General features: G+C 44.8%; 1 protein-coding gene across 7 annotated transcripts in view; it reads right to left on the bottom strand.

Moving 5' to 3' along the window:
* The window catches only part of HIPK3 (homeodomain interacting protein kinase 3), a 71,869-nt gene extending 54,178 nt beyond the window's left edge, over positions 1-17,691 (bottom strand). For 3 of the 7 annotated variants that reach the window (XM_064715668.1, XM_064715673.1, XM_064715675.1), the window contains exon 1: positions 14,726-14,990. The gene's annotated coding sequence lies outside the window, so the exon portion shown is untranslated. Of the gene's footprint in view, positions 1-814; positions 967-8,805; positions 8,935-14,106; positions 14,307-14,725; positions 14,991-17,297 lie in introns of those variants that run through there. The other 4 variants (XM_064715671.1, XM_064715670.1, XM_064715672.1 and 1 more) reach the window with 4 other exon arrangements.
* Between the last annotated feature and the right edge of the window lie 2,032 nt (positions 17,692-19,723).

The following is a 19,723-nucleotide window of genomic DNA, read 5'->3' as shown; positions in this document are numbered from 1 at the left end:
TCAGTAACACAACTGAAAAACCAATTCAGATGTCCAACAACGACGACAAAAAATAATTCAGGAGTTGATAATTGTGAGTCAATGCTACCTGTTCCACAAGGAATCCAACCTATTCACTGTAAACACCAGCAACCTTCTGAGAACAGACAAATGTCACAACGGCCACAGACCAAAGAATTTCACTGGGATGAAAATGAAAGTGACCAAGCCATGTGATGGGGCCCAAAATAGCTCAGGGGGCATGGCTATGTACACACAAACAACGACAAGGTTCCAGTAACTTACATGTACAGTAACCTAATCCATTCACCAAAGGCAGGTGCTTTCCTTGAGCTCTGCTCCACCCCGCTGCAGAAATTCGTGTATCAGTGACAGAGTCATGGGGCTAGAGGCACTGAATTTACCTTCCAGGTGTCCTCTACGCACTGACCCAGTGTCCCCTTCCAGACCTGGCAAACACCAGCCTTAAACTGTCTTGTAGTTAAGCTAAATACTAAGGAAAAGGCTCTGGATGGACCCCAGAGGAACTACAAGGTGTCAGGGAAGTTATGGTTTATACCAGTCTGATCAGCTCCCAGAGACAAATTCAATACAATAATACCTTAATTAGATCACTTAATCGTACCAAGTACATGAAAATTCTGGTAATAGGTATTTAAATTGCAGATGAGTCACATAAAACTTGAGCTAGACATTGCAGTGACTCTGATCAAATGAAAACTAACCAAAAGCACAGCATAATTATTCTGAAGCTGTGATTTGATTTATGCAAATGAACATTTAGATATCTTAAGAGCAATTAAAATAATCATACCAACACCTCAGTTTAGAATCCTCTAATGGGTTTTGTCCCAGCTGCAGAAGAAAACTTCAAAGCCTTCTCCTTCCCAAAGCTGTTTTCTCAGAGCCAGACGATGTAGAAAGCTGGAGACAGCCAGGAAACAGCTGGGCTCTTCTGCCACCAAACATGATGGGACTGCCACTGGCCTCCTGCTCCACACCAAGGATTTAACACTAACTATTAACCTCAAAACACAGGAAAAAATTCCTCAAGCTCTTGACTTTTCACTTAAATAACATGCCCCATTACAAGGTGCATAAGCATTACTATTGACTAGGAGATCTTACTGCCTTTTCTATCATAATTATATTTAAATAAATCACTTATCCTGATCATATTATTTAGATATCCAAAATTCAGACCTCACTGCTGCCCCAGAAAACACATACATGCAAGCCCCTCTGGAGCTTCCAGTGGCACCTGCACAGCTCAGGCCAAGCCCAACCTTCTATCAGCACCTTACTACTCCAGTTCTGAGAGGACTTAAATATCACATCTACCAAAGACACTAAAATATCAAAACAACCCTTGGGGGTTTCCTTCTTAAAACCTTTCAGAGGTTCCCACTACAAAATACTCTGCCTGCTTGTTCATCACAATCCCCTTACTTGTTGACACACATGTGCTTGAAACAAGATATTCAAACTCAAAAACCATTTACACTTCAAAGCAAAGAAACTTCTCAAGGACACACTAGTGTGTTATCCCAGTTTGCTGACAGGGGGTTCAGATGACCAGAATCCCTTTCCTGACAGACAAACTGAGGACACCTGGCCCACAGGTGACAACCTGGCCAAGCTGCAGCAGCCCCAGCAGGTCAGTCTGCCCTGGATCTACCTAACAGCAAAAATCCTGCTCCACTCAACTTCTGGAGAAGGCATTTTCCTGTGGAAGCAGGTCACCAAAGCTGAGGGCACCTAATGATGATGATAAGTACTTTGAAAAAGCTACACTGAAATTAAGGATGGTTTTGGAAGACAGGACAGTCCAGCATGAGGAGAACCAGAGGTTCACTCAAATCCCCATCTGAGCCTGTGAGGACCACTGGCATGTAAAAATGTGTAAATTTTCTAGAGCTCTTGCTGCTCCAACCAGTCCAGAAGGTCTGGAGGAACACAATCCCAGCTTTCTCTTCAATACTAATTTCAGCTGGATAAGAAAAACTAGACTATCACCTTTTGGGGTTAGTGTGTTTCTTACAGGACTAACTCCACGACCCTGAACTCCAACCACCCTAACAGCTCTGTTCACAGATAAGAAGTGTTTACTGAGTTATTACAAGAACATTTTTACCAACTCAAAAAAAAAAAAAAAGAAGACTAAAAAAAGAAAATTGACCATTAAATGGAACAGATAACATTCCCTGGAACAGCCTTTGATACAATCATCACAGACTGAACCAATAAAATAAAATTTTACTCCACACAAATAAAAACAGACTTGTACAATCATCTTATTTTTTACCTTCCCCTAAACACTTCTTCACAACTCCCATCATTTTGGTTATCTTTTTCTAAGCACACACACTTCTAGATGCCAATGTCATTTGGAGAAGCTACAGTACCTTCACATAAGCAGTGAATCCTGTGAAACAGGCACATAAAACCCTGCAGCATCCTACACCTGAGACTGCTTAAAGACCTCTGCCACACACTCACAGTGTTCAGAAGACATTCCAGACAGAAGCACACTCTACCCAACCTATATGCAATGAAACCCATCAGAACAGCATGGAGCTATCCAATACAAGCAGCTGCTGGAGGCCTTTGAGAAGCTAAGCTGATGAACAGAACTGATTTCCCCCCAAACAGATGAAAACAAACCCCCACAGACAGCAAAGCTGCTCAACAAACCTTGAAGAGAAAGGGAAAATACCACAACACCCTTTACTGTAACAGCACTGCTGTGTTTTAAGGGGTTTTTATTGGTTTGGGGTTGTGGATTTTTTTGTGGTTGAGGATGGTTTGGTTTTTTGGTTCTGTTTTTCTTACTGGGTTGATTTGTTTGTGGGGTTCAGAAGCTTTTTTTTAAATTATTTTGAGATGTTTGGATTACAATACAATCCTATGGATAGCTACACCTGAAAGAATAGACTTACTGTGTTGCAGGTTTTTTGTTGCCTTTTTTTTTTTAAACCAGGACTCCCAGCAAAAGAAAAAAATACACAGCACATTTTCACCTAGCAGAGAGTGGATCTTTCTTTTCCCCTGCCACAAAACATTTCACTGAGTTCATACATCCTTCTGCATACTTGTTCATGAGACTGTTCCTGCTTCCTCATACAAACTGAAGCTGGTCAGACTGCACCTACATTAAGCAGCCCAGCTGCAGAAAAAGAGGGATCTGTAGAGCCAAACAAACAGTGCTAAAAGAAAGAAAAAAAATCATCTGTGCTCATTTCAGGGAGGTTACTCGAGCCTGAACACACATAAGGAGCTGGTGCACATCTCCCAGTGAAATTTAATTTAAAATAAAAACCAAATTGTGCACTACAAGACCCCCCCAGGATGCAAACCAAAGCATCAGAAGGTCTGAAAAGTGCAATTTCCAGGTGACAGTACCACAGGCAGCCCTGGAGTAACTCCCCACTTGACTTTCGGTTTTAGTCCATGTAGTCCATTGCTCCACACTTATTTTTAAAGTCCTCTTCTCCTTCATTGAGTGCAAAGCAAGTGTAACCACTTCAGCACAGGCAGTGGCACACACAAGCTGAATCTGGCTCTGGAGTTCTGCAGCTTGTATTCTCCAACTGGAGAGATCCCACCTCACTGCTAGGGAACAGTGCAGGGAATGTGCACAAGAAAGGAGTTTTGGGTTCTGTTAGCACCTCTAGAAAGGCTTCCTTCAGAGGAACCAGTCCTCTTGGTTTGAAGCAGAGAGAGCTGGGAAAATCCGGCTTGTTAAACATAAAGCTATACAAAACATGAGACTTCTGACCAGAGTTAAGGCTGTGAATTCTGGGCTTCTGAAAAAAGTATGAACAAAGTAACAAAGCAAATATATTTCAACTAAGTAAATTCGTTGTTTATTCCTTTAAATAAATTAACAAGTGTATTTTCACAAAGTAATGTCAGCGGACAGGAGGCACTTCAGTTTTTCCCACCACAACCAAACTTCTCTGCACAGAAACTGAGCAGGGAACCAGGCATATGCACCTCTGGTTTACACCTTGCTAATGTTCACCTAGGTGTAACAATGCTCTCTACTTCTCAAAATTACATCTGCAGCCTTCTGGGGCTAGGCAAACTCAGCAGCACAACCCACTTGGCACACTGAGACAACCTGGAGCAGCACAGGCTGTTCCAGGCCTGAGCACCATTAATAATTAACTGTACAGTGACATTTCCACATGGCTGAGCTGGGGGAGAAGTGTGGCAAAATAACTGGTTAATAACTGCAGGGGAGCTCAGGAGAAACTGCCACAGTGCTCTCCTAATTTGTCTGTGAAATGCACAGCTCCTGCCCCCAGCACTGCAATCACCCTGGGCTCCTGGTGTAGTAAATTCCCAGCAGCCAGAGGCAGCCGCCTAATAACAGAGTTAAACTGTAACCCAAGAAAACTTGTTTTCCAACTTCTTTCAGGCCTCCATGGGCAAAAACCAGCTCCAAAACTCTCACATCCTTCTCACAGTGCAGCTGGGCATCGAGGGAGGCTTTCTAAACACTCGGTAACTTCCAGCAAACGCACAATTGGAGCAGTGGCACTTATGAAATGTTTTGTTTACATCATGCATCACTTTGGAAACACTGTAGGGATATTAACTGTCATTTTTTCCAGGTAAAACAATTGTTCTTTTCATATTAGGTGCCACCCAACTTCTCAAGTTATTCAGCAAGTACAAAGCTGAAATAGTTGCCCTCTCTTTCAGCACAGATGAAAGTTCATTACCAGTAGTAGCAGCACCTCTACGTTATTGTTTATTTTGGATAGGTAGCTGAACAAGCTGTACTGATGCAAGTACTTTCATACCCCATGATCTGTTCACCCTGAGGAATTCCCTCACTCCAGCTGGACAATTAATAACAAAGCACTGGCAATTGAGGTTTCATGCAATTTATAAAGGAAAACATGTCCACAGAGAGTGCAAGGTGTCCAGAAACACAAGCCCAGGGAGTCCCAACCCTCTGGCCACCTCAAAACCAGCTCTGTGACCCACAGAAGGGAGAGAGCAGAGCAAAGCAGAAAGCACTGAGGTGTTCTAGGTAATTTGTGCCCTATAAACGCTTTCCTCAATGACAGAGGCAATTCTGGACACACACTGCCCCACAGAGAACCAGGAGATGCACGAGCAGCTGATGATATCTCACCAAAGAAACCAACACCCAGCTCTGGGGCAGCAACCAGAGATGCAATTTCATGAAACTGCAAAAGAAATCATTACCATTGTTGACTAAAAAATGTATTCCAGAGCTCAGGGAAGTTGGCCCATCATTCACCAGGAGCATTCAGCTGAGCCAACACAGCCTTTGCCCCACATGAAACCTCAGTCCAGGCTGAAAGGCCAAAGGTTGGCTCCAAGTTTTAGTGGAAAGCAAAGGATACAATGATCCAATTCTGCCCTTGTAGAACTTAGTTACTAACCACCCAAAAAAATGTTACAGCGCGGATTAAGGTCTGTGCAACAGCTGAGGTATTTTTAATCAGACACCACCAATGTTGCACTGATAGCAGAAATTGAAAATACCAGTTGGTTTAAGTGTGATACAAGCCAGTCTCAATTGCAGCATTGTCTCCATCCTTGGAAACAGGACTGACGCCATCCACTGAGCACAAACATATTTTACATAAAATATCAGAGTGAACTGCTGTGACTCAATGCTGCCATAGCACCAGCAGCAGCACTCAGGAACACAATTGCTTTATTCATATTTTCCACCACTATCAAAAGCTAAATCTTGTGATACCAATATGACTGCAATCACAGCTAAAAAGATAAATGAACCAGTACTGGAAGCATTTCTTTTTCTCCTGGGCAAGCTGGAAAGCAGGCACAAGCAGTGCAGCCTTGGCCACCAGCCCCAGGGAGAAACATGCCCTCCACATCAGAATGTGCCACCATCAACATAAACAGCACATTTCAACCAGCCAGGGCTTCACCAGCCTAATCTCTTTTTTTACAAGACTAATTCTTTTTGAACCTGGAAACAGCAGGCACACTCAAATAAAAGTCTCTGGCAGTGGGGGCTTAGGAGAGCCCACACCTTCTGCAGGGCAGAAGGGCTGGAGGATCCATCCAAACCATTCCTGTCTGCCACCCTTCAACGCAGCAGCAGGGCCAAGGCCAGCAGAGAGGCAGGGCACTTCTTCCACTGCCACCTTCCCTAAAGCAGAAATAAAATTTGATAGAGAGGATTAGCCCAAACTGCATGTTGGCATGTCACATGTTCAAATGCCACTGTACTTTAAAAAAAAAAAAAAAAATTCCTTCTTAGTCCTTTCTTATTTCCAGTCATTTTATTTTTGTGCAATTGCTCAATTTTGCATTTTTTAGAATGCTGGCCATTTGTTAGAACTAGAAATGGATCAACCGATCTTAGCAATTTATTTTGGAATTTAATTTTAAAATAGCTCTAGACAATACCAAAAGCAGCTCCTGTAAGAATATACATTTAGAAGTTTGCTGCCACTTCACAGAAGGTAGATGTGCTATCTGCAGGCACAGGAACTCTACTTACATAGAGTTCATCAAGTCCTCTCAATTACTCAATGAGGAGGAAACTCATCCAAAATTACCTTTCTTCCTCTCGGGAAAAAAGATTTTCACCTGGACAAAAACAAACAAGCAACAAAAACCAAAGCAAACAAAACACCCCAAACAACAACAACAACCCAAAACTCCTGTTCTCCCCACAGGACCTGCATATTAAGTCTGCAGCAGCACACACACAAAAAAACCTGTCGAGCTCATTGAGTCTGACATGCAATGCAAAAATTTGCAAATCAGGCTCTCCTGTAGCAAGGGGGTGAATAAAACTTTCCTACACATTGAGAACCACCTGGTAGAAGCAATAGTTGAGTTAAAACTTTGCCCAAATACATGGAAAAATCAGTCCCTCTTCCAAGAAGACCAACAAGAATGTCAATATCAAGTGGTTACTGAGTTGTGAAGACAACACACCTAGAGCACATTCAACTTCCTCTGCAACCAAAATGTCAGAGTAAATAAGAACATTAGCCTTTATTTGTTTTAAAACTGACTTAACTGCAGCACAAAAAGATCAATCAAGGTAAGTGTGTGGGATTAGATGCCTTGATTATTTTTCAGTTTTCAGGTCAGTTGCCCCAGCTACATCTAGTAACAGCTCTCAAACATAAACAGACTGAGGTAAACACACACACACACAATAAGCAGGAAGGTATTTCTACACATACACAAACAGAAAAAAACCCTCTGTGAAGTCCCAGTATTTTTCCCAGAATAGAAATTTGTTATTTAGAAGTGGTTTCAATATTCTGCTTTTATATTACAGGTGTTCCTCTTTCCTTGTGAGCAACGCCATCATGAAAATAGCATTGGTTGCTTGCAGAAAACAGCTGTATAAATTGGACATGGCATTTACTGTAGAACAGTAAAAAAAATTAGAGGGGAAAGGTGTTTACCCCTTCTTTCAGCTTTCTAAGGATGCAGAGAAGCAGTATTTCCTACAGATAAATATCAGTGCACTAGAAATCCATTCTCTCTCACAGAAGGATCAGCCTTCTGCCTCCTAATGAATCAATAACTGTAATAACCCATATTATCATGCAAGGGCAAGAAATGTCTCCCTCTCCCCTGTGCAAAGAAACTTCCTGATTTAACTACACAGAAAGCATGGGCAAAGAAAGATTATATGCAGCATACAACCCACTACCTGGGGACATCATAACACTGCTAAATGTGCATACATTTTTTTCTCTGTTGTATTCCCTCCCATGTTTAATCATCTCTCCACTTGTAGCATAAATAAACCTTTAACAGCCACTCTTGTTTTAACCTTGAGGAGAATGTTTAGACACCTCTGTGACAGAGGTTTAAAAACACATCTACTCTCAAGCAGCATTTGTCACAAAGAGCTCCCAAAGCATTTCTTGGGAACACTTCCCACCATGGCCTCCTCTTGCTGGGCTCAGAGCTGACACGTGCAAAGGAAGAAGCCATAGAGAAAAGTTATTAAAATCAGTCTTTATGAAAAAACAATCCGCTCCTATCAGGCTGAATACCAACTAATTCTGCAAATCACAAAATAAGTTGGTATGAATGGGAAAAAAGTTCTTGGTCTCCTCTTTCTCCTCTTAGGAACGAATCTGGTTCCTTCTGAAGGGCTTCACAACATCTCAAACACCAAAATTCCCACACTTAACAGATTGAAATGCTGAAAAACAAAGATTATCTGAGTACCTCTTCTACCCACATGCAATCCCTAATAATCTTCAAAGAGAAGCTGTGGAAAAAACTTCTCAGTTGGAACACACAGACTGCAGACAAGCAACCAAGTCCAACAGTTAAAAAGAAAAAAAAAGGGAAGAATTGAAAGGAAAAGGGTAAGAAGTAGCAGATGACCAAAGTTTCTAAGAAAAACTCAAGAAGGAAGATGTTGATAAAACAATGATGGACATCAACGGCTTCAGTCAAAAAAGGCAGAAAGGCATCTTACAAGAAACAACTACAAATCCTCCAGGAAATTGTGTAAGGTCCACCAATTGTGCCAACACAGAAAAAAATGCGTGCCATAGGAAAGAGGGGAAAAATTAATATATTTTACTTAAACTAGTGGAATTTGGTAAAAAAAAAAAAGCTATGTCAACTTTTAATGCAGACAAAGGACCAAAACAAAACAGCAAAACAGTAAACATGTTGAGACTGTGGAAACACAAGAGAAGAACCATTTATTCTATCTACACACAAAAAAGCAAATTACTTTTGCAAAAGTGAATTAATAAAGCTTTAGAAATAAATGTGTATATGAACACTTTTTATGGATACCTGGTATTAGTGGTTGTTCATGTCTTCCAAAGGGAGTAAGAAAAACTTCTTTTCCTCCCTTACATAACTTCCTAATGATTATTGGTGTTGAGGTCCTTTTCTCTCTGCATTTTTGCCTTGACAGGTGAGCCTCCTCATGCAGCCCTTGATGGGGGCATGCATTAGAGGTCCCTGCACCAGATGGTTTCAGCCTATTCCTGCAGGAGCAGGGAGAGGTTCAGGTGTCAGCTGGCAGCCAGGCGGGCAGGGAGCAGGCCTGCAGGGATCTGGCCACGCTAATAAAAGCAGCAAACATCTCTGCAATGAGGAGGCTGCAGCCCCACACAAAGCACAGCTGCACCACTCACTGCAGCCCCAGCTCTTTCTCCTGCCATCTCAAGGCGAGGAGATCCACTTCCATCCCACAGCTCAGAGCCATGTAAAACTAGAGAAAACCCCTGAAACAACCCAAAACCTGCTTTCTCAGGCACTGGCGGCTGCTTGCCCCAAGGCAAGCCAACAGCCAAGCCAAGCTTGGTGATAGCAATCTTGCCTCGCCCAGTAATTTGAGTTGCTTGGAGGTTGGGTGTCCTGGTGACACAAAGAGCAGCTGCAGGACAGTGGAGTGTGGTGACCCAGAGCAGCCTCCAGAGCACAGGAGAGAACAAGACACACTCAGAACAGTGGATTATGAAATCCAACAGGCCATGGGCATCTCCAAAGCCTCCTCTTTTCAGGGTGTTTATGGGACTCAGCACAGGTATCAGGAGCTCAGCTTTCCTGTCCAGAAGCTTTCCAGGACCACATGTATCCAGCAAGTGATCACACAAATAAAAGCTGACTTTTTACATTAAAAATGTTATTTGTACTTCATCTGTAGTGCGCTTTAAAAAGCACTAAAAAGTCTTCTAGAGCTGTTACATTATTTCAGCAAGAATGGAAAGCATGGGTTTAAGATTACTGATGTTAAAGATAGCTTTTTTGATGGGAGTGCCCCTCCTAACATGCAAAAAGAGTTTTCTGGATGTAAGAACCCAATTACTTTTTTAATATTGGGAGTTGCTGTAGCTTTGATCATCCTAAAAGATAGGAAAATATTTCTTATGTCTATTTTGTCTTTGAATGTTTGACTGCATTTTCTTTTATTCCTCTGTTTTGGAACTTGAACTTTGCATTTTCCTGTTATTGCCAAATACTGTAGAGCATATGAGAGCTGGATAAAAGGGGAAAAAAGGATTATATTCCTTACTTACCAAAAGGAATAATTTCCTAATCTTTTTGTACTGTATGTTATGCTTTCAGAAAAAGTTTACATAATGCTGGAATTAATAAATATGTACAATTAATATTCAGAGTTATTTTGAAATTACGCTGACTCCAAGTCTCAACATAAGGAAAAAAAACAGAATTAAACTACTTGAGTCTACTTGCTCAAAAAACACTTGTTATTTTGCTCTTCTTCCTTTTCCAAGCCCAACTGCTAAACCAGAGATTGTGAAAAAGTTACCACTATCAAAAATGCAGTATTAAAATGCTATATGGAAAAGTGATATACAATGAAAAAAATACTACAAAGCTTTACAAATATTATCCCCAAACTGCATCTAAAACCATGACTGACACCAACTCCTGTCATCTTTTTCAATATTCACTATATTGAAATAAAACAACTGAAAAACTGGGGAGAAGAACCTAACCTATAGGAAATACATTATCAAATATAAAATTCACCTTTACAGTTACATGATGTTGCTCCCCTGCTCACCTGTCACTCAAACTGAAGAAAAAGCTGTAATTTCTTTAAAATTCTGTATAAGAGGTAGAGGCTCTAAATTAAAACACTCTCTAAAGGGGCGGTGGGGGAAGCCAAGACCAGGTAACAGGATTTTCCAGGCTTTATCCTTCATTATAGGTTATTCCAGGTTAAACAGAGGGTGCTCAGTGCCCGCAGAAGTCAGGAAAGGTAACCCATTACTAACCCATATCATAGCATCAGTTATTTCGGGCTGCTTTAAATGGAGTTACATGGTCATTTCAGGTGCACTGCACTCCCAGCATGGCCTGGAACACGCTCAGTGCTCATCCTCACTCCTTTCCCCATGTCTGATGTTGTGCTCAGCCCAGCCACGGTTCTCAAGCACAGCTTCAGACACCTGAAGTCCCATCCTGTACTCAAGATCTATTAAAAGTAATTCATTATTTTCTTTCAAGACCTATTAAAAGTAATTCATTGTTTTCCAAGATCTTGTAAATACCAACTAATTCTGCAAATTACAAAAGAAGTTGGTATTAAAAGGAAAGAGGACACCTTTTCTTTTAAGATCCATTAAAAGTAATTAATTATTTTCCACTCCATCTCTGACTGTCAGCGAAGGGATGTCAAGAAAGAGAATATTTCCGTGACTTAGGAACTTGGAAAACACAAAATGGTACAAACAAGCTTTTCTGAAGTCTGAAAGGCGGATACTATTTCACAAAACCCAACAGCCAACTGGTGACAGAAGAATGTTGGTGGCACCACCGTGACACTTCCACATTCTTTCTTCCCTCAGCCAAGGATCACCAGGTGATCACCAGGCCTGCTCTACCCAGCTTGTACTTCTGGCAGTCACAGCACTTCCATTCAGCTCTAATGCCTCTGCAGATCAGAGAAATCATTTCATATATTCAGAAAAGCTGAGGATGATCTAATAATAAAACATAGGAAGGCCTCTCTGTCCTCTGCTTTACTCCCCAAAGTTCTGTGCAGAAAACAGCACAGTAAAAAATAGAGGGGAAAGGTGTTTACCCCTTCTTTCAGCTTTCTAAGGATGCAGAGAAGCAGTATTTCCTACAGGTAAATATCAGTGCACTAGAAATCCATTCTATCTCACAGAAGGATCAGCCTTCTGCCTCCTAATGAATCGGATCAGATGAAATCATTTATATATTCAGAAAAGCTGAGGATGATCTAATAATAAAACATAGGAAGGCCTCTCTGTCCTCTGCTTTACTCCCCAAAGTTCTGTGCAGAAAACAACACAGTAAAAAAAAAAAAAAAATAGAGAAGAAAGGTGTTTACCCCTTCTTTCAGCTTTCAAAGGACATAGAGAAGCAGTATTTCCCACAGGTAAATATCTAGTGCAGCGTAACACTAGAAATCCATTCTCTCTCACAGAAGGATCAGCCTTCTGCCTCCTAATGAATCAGATCAGATGAAATAATTTCATATATTCAGAAAAGCCGAGACCAATCTAATAAAAAAATATAGGAAGGCCTCTCTGTTCTCTGCTTTACTCCCCAAAGTTCTGTGCAGAAAACAGCACTGTGTGCAGGAACTGCTCTGTAAGTGCCACGACACCCCACACTGCAACAGCGAAATTTAGCTCCACTAAAAGCAGTTTCTCCTCCTGTATTTAACATTCCTCCAAAATACATGTCCAGCCTCAAATGACAGCGTGCCCAACGCTGCTTTTCTCCCCCCTCACACACAAGAAAAGCAACCACAAAATTCCCGTTCCAAAAGGCACCGCTTTGTCAAAAGGGCCTTTGTTGCCGTGATCAGCACGCTGGCAAAAGGGAAAATACAAGAAAGAGATCCTATAGAGAGGTAAAAAGAAAACTGCTCTGAAAACAGGAAGTGTGCAGTGCCTTCAGAGAGGGGTACACACACCTAAACACGTGAGCTTGGGGAAACACAGCCTGACATTCCTACACCTCTGCACTGGGGTTTCCACAGGAATTCAGTACAGTTAATTCTGTTCCACCCAGGAGCTGACCAACCCTCTGCCTCTGAAAGTGCTGCTCAGCCTCCCATCCCCTTCCACAGATGCCATCAACCCCACAGATGCTTTTGGAAAAAAAAAAAAAAATCACCGATTTGTTTTGAAGCAACTGCTGCAAACTGGAGGACACGAGGAGAAAAGCAGCGCACGCAAATAAATTCTGGTGGTTTTTTATCAGTTAGTTCTGAAAGATGAGTTGCAAGCTCAGCCTCCCTCCCCACACCCTGTCTTTGTCTCTGCTATCTTGTTATGCAGGAGCCTGTCTCACTTCCCTGTTTCCATAGGTAGTTGTTTGAAAGAGACGAGGGAGGAAACACGCAAAAACACACACACAAAAAAAAAACCGAAACAAAGAAAAATTCACAAGCGCCGCAGAGACCCCAGGGCAGGGGCAGCTTCCCGAGCAATTTTTCAATGAAACTTTATTCCAGCTCATGGAACCCATCCAATTCCACACCGCCCCCAAGCCCGGAGAGCCACGCACCACCACCACCACCGCAGTCGGAACTGGAACACCCGGCCAAATTTATCTATTAAAAAAAAATTAATAAATTAATTTCCAAGCACGAGCGGTGCCACACCCTGGCAGAGAAGCCCCCAGGAAGAAGCGGAGGCAGCGAAAAGTCCGAGGGCTCCCAGCATGTGCTACCATAAAAGGTCCGCAGATAAAGCCGCCCCACGGCTCCAGCGGGATCGGTTTTCCCCCGGTAAGCCCGCGTTAACACTTTGCTCTATTTATTTGCCATCTCGCCACGCCGCTTCGTAATACAGTATTGACCTATTTTCCAGGTGCTTAATTAATCTCTCCGCTGGCTGCCACGCTTGTTAGGCAGCTACTGTGTGTATTTTAAACTTTAGTTTATAGAAAGCTCTAGCAAATTAAGTCTGTTACGGAATTATTATGTCAGTCCTCAGAGTTCATCCCAGCTTTCCTACTTAGTGCGACATCAATCAGAGCCTAAACTTTTTGCAAACGATGTCATGGGGAGGTAATACCGGGCAGAAAATGAATAATCACAGAAACATGCATTGTTATCGACAACTACAGCTTCAACTAATGTAATCGTCGCTCATAGTAACATACTTTCCCACAATTTCAAAACACTGAAATAAACAAGGCAATACGCAAGTAGGGAGATGTGAAACGCACAAGCAGGAAGATGCAAAAACATCAGAGCGCCACATAATTTCTGGCAAGTCAAGCCCCGGAGTGCCAAAAACTAAGTTAACAAAGAAACAAACAATCGCAGTTTCTGACATTTTAAGTCAGATGCAACAGTTAGTAACAAAAGTATAACCTCAAAAGAAAGCTCTTTATTATATACGTGTAAGCACATAGCATTGACGATCGAGGGCTCGATCTAAACAAAAATAATTTTTACACACTCATCACTATTTCCTACAGCGTTAAACACATGCAAACGCACCTGCCAGCTTTACAATTGATACCACGACGAATCCAGAACAAACCCCGCACAATCCCTGCCGCAACCATTACGGCAAAGCCTCCGGCACACAAACCCCTCCGCTTTCACAGAGCCCGTTCTTGGGAACTGACCAAATTTTAAAGCGTCCACTTCCTTTCCAGTTGCTGTTAGCGATGCCGGCCCCGGGCACCATTTGCCGCCCCAGCCTCCCCCCAGCGCGGCTCTCTGCTCGGGGCTCAGGGCCGAGGCTCGCGTCCCGCCGGGACTGCCAGGAGCGGCCGCGCCGGCGGCCGAGCAGCTCCGGGGCGGGAGGAGCCGCGGCCGCGCCCCGGGACCCCCCGCAGCCCGCCCGGCCCCGGCGCTCCATACAAGGCACGGCAGGAGGCGGCGCGCCCGGAGCGGAGCGGGGCAGCGCCGGCAGCGGGCGAGGGGCGGCCACACCTCCCCCGCCGGGCGGCGCCGGCCTCGCCCGGCACCCGGGGCGGCTCCGGGAGGGCGCCGGGCCGCGCCGCGGAACGGGAAACTTCGGGGACGCGGCGGGGCGGGCGCCGGCCAGGGCAGCGGGAAGGGGAAGCGGCGCTGCCCGCTCGCCGCCGCCGCGCTCGGCCAGGCCGGCGGCGCTGCCCCGGGCAGGGGGGTCGGGTGTGCCGCGGAGCCCCCGGCGGGCAGGGCGCGATCGCCGCCGGCGGAGGCAGAGGCAGCGCCGCGCTCCGCCCGCGGGGCCGGCCCCGCTCGCCGCCGGCCGCTCACCTTCACGGGTCGGGCCGCGCTGGCGTCCGCGCTGGAGCTGCCGCCGCCGCCCTGGGCATGTCCGGGAGCGCTCCGGGAAGCGCCGCTCCGGCCGGGCTCAGCCCTTCAGCCCCGCCGCTGCTGCTGGCGCCGCCGCCTCGGCCGCTGCCATCTTGTCCTGGCGGCTGCGAGGGAAGAGCCCCGGCTCAGCCCGCTCGACAGACCGGGCCTCCGCCTCATCTTCCCGGGGAGGGACCCAACCCGCCCCCGGCCGCCGCCTCCTCCGCCTCCGCCTCCTCCCGCCTCCGCCCTGCCCGCGGCGGCCTAGCGGCGCCCGCCGCCGCCCATCGCCCCGGAGCGGCGGCCGCGGCCCCGCCGAGCGCTGCGGAGGGGGCGCCGGCCGAGCCCCGCTCCGGCGCGCCCCGGCCCCCGCCCAGCCCGCGGGGCGCAGCCTGCGGGGCGCTCCCGCTCCGCTCCGCTCCGCCCGGCCCGGCGGCAGCGCCCCCGCCCGGCCCCGCCGCGCAACGCAGCCGCCGCCGCCCCGCGCCCGCCCCGAGCGCCATCCCCGCCCCGCCCGGCCCCGCTGCCGCTCCTCTCCTGCCCTCCCGCACCGACCGGCCGAGGCTGCTGGGCCATCACCGCCCATGGCAGCAGCTCGGCGGCGGAGCCTCCTCAGCGCCAGCTGATGGTCCCCCCGGGAAGTCACCCCGGGAGAGCAACTCGGGATGCTCCTGCAGCGAACTCCCCCTGGGAGGACAAGCTGAGATGCTCCTACCTCGAACTCCCGTGACGATCCCCCGTGGAAGTCCTGGGAGGACAAGTTGAGATGCTCCTACAGCGAACTCGCCTCCCTGCCCGCCCCGGTCTGTCACTACCTGGAGGAAGGCGACCTGGTGCTTTGTGGGGGCTCTGCCAGGGGCACCTGTAAAACTCCCAAATCCTCCGGTGCTGGCCATCCCGATCACCGCACCCCGAATCGGTGAGCTCTCCCTGCCGGCTCCCAGTTAGCTGCCAACTCCCATAACACTCATTCACACACACTCAACGTGCATAACGATGAGCAAACTGGTGCCAGGACAAAGGCCTGGCTCTCAGGACCTGGAGCTTAGAAGATGACAAGGTGAGAATGAATTTACCAGCTCCTAACTCATTTAAATGAGTGGTAAGACAAAGAGGCTTCCCCAGCCAGCCCTGGAAACAAGTGTGAAGCACCAACCTTCCAGATCTGGTCTGGCATCCTTCCCTGGCTCGCAGTCCTTGCCACGCTAGCCCGAGCCCATCAGACACACCACCAGCTTGAGAGCAAGCAGGGCAGAGCAAATGTATTGACCAGTTTGCATCCTGCATTACAGTTCGGCATTTTGCCTTGCTCAACTCTTCACAAAATAACAGGATACACCCCCAGTAACGACATGTCCCTAATATTATACATCACTTAAATATTAGTGGTTTGTAGGACTGGTCAGCTTCTCTGCAAACAGCATTCTTGACCCGAAATAGTGTTCAGCTAATGTGGGGCAAAAAAGGAATTACTGTTTGCCTATAAAGTATTTAGCCCCAAGATAAATCCTTGGCAACAGCTCCAACTGGACATCACATGCTTCTCCACCTCTTGCCAAAAATAACAAAGAATTTCTTTATTTACTTGCACAACTACACGTACTCTGCTATTTTTTCTCACTACTTGTTCCAATATTTTCAACACGTGTCTGCTTGATTTTAACCTTTATTTAGGACCAATCCTTGTAATAAAGATTGTTAGGATGTGAAGTCAGAATTTGAATTAATTAATTGGGGAAGCCAGACTTATTGTACGGAAGTGCTAAAACCTAGCATTGGTTTTACTACCACAACACCACCAATTTTCAGTCTTGTAAGTAATGAGCCATATAATTTAGGGCTGGGGAAGAAATAGGTGGGTGTCAATGGCAGTAAATTATAGCACTCAAGAGCTGCTCATAACATCTATTGCTTACTAATTTTAGAAATATTAATCAAGCTCCTAAAAAATAACATCCTACAGAGTTATTTCTACACGTTTTATTAACATATAAATAGACAGTAAATGTTGATAAACATTCTTGTTGATTACTTAACCATACACACTCTAAAATGGCTCAACAAAAAAAAAAGCACATTAAATATATGCTGATTCAATCCATACTTGATCTGCAAACTTAAATTGGTGTATATCACCCCAAATTGTGACCCACTGACAAGTATCAACATGTATTTTAGCATCTATTTCTAGCAAATTTCTCGTGTTTCACCATGCACCTTCTTACAATTTGATAACCAAAACAATCCAAATACAGTTGTTAATTTCAGTGTTACCAACCCTCTACTAACAGGCAAAATGATGAATCCAGCGCTCCATGGATACAAATGCATAATTTTAACCAACTTTCAGAAACAGATTTGAATTTAGATGTAGAAAAGAAGGGGTGACTTTGGGCTCATTAACCTCTCTCATCATGCTGGAGTTTTGGGTGGGTCACGTTTGTCACAGCACCTCCTGAAACATCCCAGCGCTGTCAGTTCTCTCCTCGTGTTCCAGTTTTCGCTAATTAGATCAAGCTAGACTCCCACTCACCTTGCAACAGGAGTATCACCAGCTTGTAATCAAACTCTCAAATCTCGTTGGAACTCCTTCAGCTGCTTCTGTGGAGCGCAGCACCCCTCTGCAGATCCATTGTCCGTCCTTTTTTCCTTTCAAGCTCCCTCAAGGAGCTCCCTTCTTAGGCAGCTGTTTCAATTGAAGCTTTCCTCAGCCTTGGGGCTGAGGGCTGGCCCGAGCCAGTGTGAGCTGGAGGGATGAACCTCCTCTGTCTGTGACTCCTAGGGATGGCTTTGGCCACAAAATAGTTTTGAAGTGCCCACAAAGCACAATAAAACCACATTAGATGTATCAGCAAGCTTTAAACACTCTGATGACCGTTTCTATCAGAGGTTAAATCTGTGACCGTGTCTGAAAAGCTCTCACATGACTTTTTTTTGTCACCTGGAAAACAGCAAACACTTCCCTGTCCTAATTTTCTCTTGGCAGGTCCATTTGTGCTGGTAGGCAACAGAGGGGTTAATGTGGAAACTCCTGTTACACCTGTGAGTGCTCTGGGCTCCTGATACCTTTTGGAGGGGAGGGTTTTGTTTCAAAGTGCTTAAGTAACTCGGTGGAAGGAGGCTCTGTGTCATTTAGATTCATTTATGGAGTTCAGCACTGAAACACACACCCCCGTGGGCTCCTGTTCCTCCTTGTCTGCAAGCCCTTGCAGAGGATAAGCACTAGTTAGGTGTGAGTGCTCTGAGTGGAAAATAAAACCCAGAAGTTAGAAGAAGAAGATATTTCCAACAGATGTGATCTATTATACAGCAAAAAGAAACAATCTGAGGACAAACACAGGCTAGAAGCTTTTGGCAGAACACCTCCCAGTGACATTTTGTGCTATTTTTGTTACCAAAATCCCAAGTGTAGATGGAGGCTGAAAATGCTTTGGCTAGAACAATTTGTTTTACTCCTCAAACTGCTATAAGCTGTATCATCAAAACACTTTTTACAGCCGGGATGAGTTGCTCATATCAGCTTATGGGTCACTTGCATCAGCTTGACTCTTAATTTTTGACCAAGCTTGGAGTCCTGAACGAGGCTCTGCCATCACAGGAGAAGGCAAGACCACAGGGCTGTAATTCCATCCAGAAGGCTCAGAATGACACCAAGAACAAAGGTGCAATTGCAAGAAGCAGCAAGGCCCAGCCCCAGTGCAGAGGGACAGAATTCCTCTCACAATTCTCCTGAGCAGTGAAATCCCCCCAGTGCTGGCTCTCCCCCGAGCATCCCATTCAGCTCACCCAGCAGAAAAGCTTCCCTTGGGTCAGGAAAACACTCAGTGACTGTCAGAGCTGACACAAAGAGGAAGGCAGGGGTTTTCCTTGGCAGAGCTGAGTTTCCTGAGCAGAAATTAGGAAATCCAAACAACCCAGAAGCTGCTTGGCCAATGTGATGCTGTGACCCCTGCAGGTGTCCAGGCCTTCACAGGTGGAACAAGCAAAGGTCCCTCTTAAATTTTACTTTTTTTTTTTTTTAAACTTGCAGGCCGCAGTCTTTAGTCTTTCCCACAGTATTTAATAATTTGTTAAGCAGAGAATGAATTAATGGATTCAAATTATAGGATTTGAAATCAGTATTTACTGTGTAGTATGTACTATGCACTGTGTAGTATTTCTCATTGGCTGCAATATTTTATGCTTACAGTATTTATCCTTCCCAATCAGACATAAGACTGGGCAAAATTAAGTAATGTTTTCCCCTCACAATTCCTTATCTAAAGCATTTTTTAACTGATGTTGTCACTTAAGTATGACTTGTATTATGAAAAACAAGCATTCGACATTCTGCATTTGGATCAAAATTTTTCAAGATCCAAATTCCTGTGGAAACGTGTAAAGGGGTTAAACTGATAAAGTAACTGAGAGTTAAGCTGATAAAAACTAACTCTTAAAACTCTTTTAAAATATAAAAATTTAAATGTACACTTCCCACTGATTACCATCATATTCAGACAAACACAGTTCAAAGTTCCCCATCTCCCCTCCCCATAGATATGTTTACTAGATATACACAAAATCCAGCCTTCTGTTGCTGGGTGTAAATGGAAAACTACTTTCAAATTTAAAGCAAACATACACTTTGCTCCTTTTGCAACAACTGGAAGGTCAGTTGAGAAGCACTGTGTTTCCTCAATTAAAAAACACACAGTTTTCTCTCTGCATTTTCCATGGAGACATTTGCAAAAATAAGTGCAAATTTCACCCTTGATTTCCACTTTATTTTTTGCAGATGTAATGCAGGACTAACAAAAAAAAAAAAATCCAGACAAGTTGGTGAATTGTTTGTTTGTTTGTTTGTTGTTTGCTGTTTGCCTTACAAATTCAACAGCTTGGCTCCTCTGGAAAGATTTAAAATCTGCTAGGGACAGAAAATGCTTTCCATGGGCTCATGGTGGTTTCTGGGCCTTTGTTTAT

This window comes from Zonotrichia leucophrys, chromosome 5 (assembly GCF_028769735.1).
Source record: "Zonotrichia leucophrys gambelii isolate GWCS_2022_RI chromosome 5, RI_Zleu_2.0, whole genome shotgun sequence".
NCBI classification, from domain to species: domain Eukaryota; kingdom Metazoa; phylum Chordata; class Aves; order Passeriformes; family Passerellidae; genus Zonotrichia; species Zonotrichia leucophrys.
This window is presented reverse-complemented; position numbering and strand designations above follow the sequence as displayed.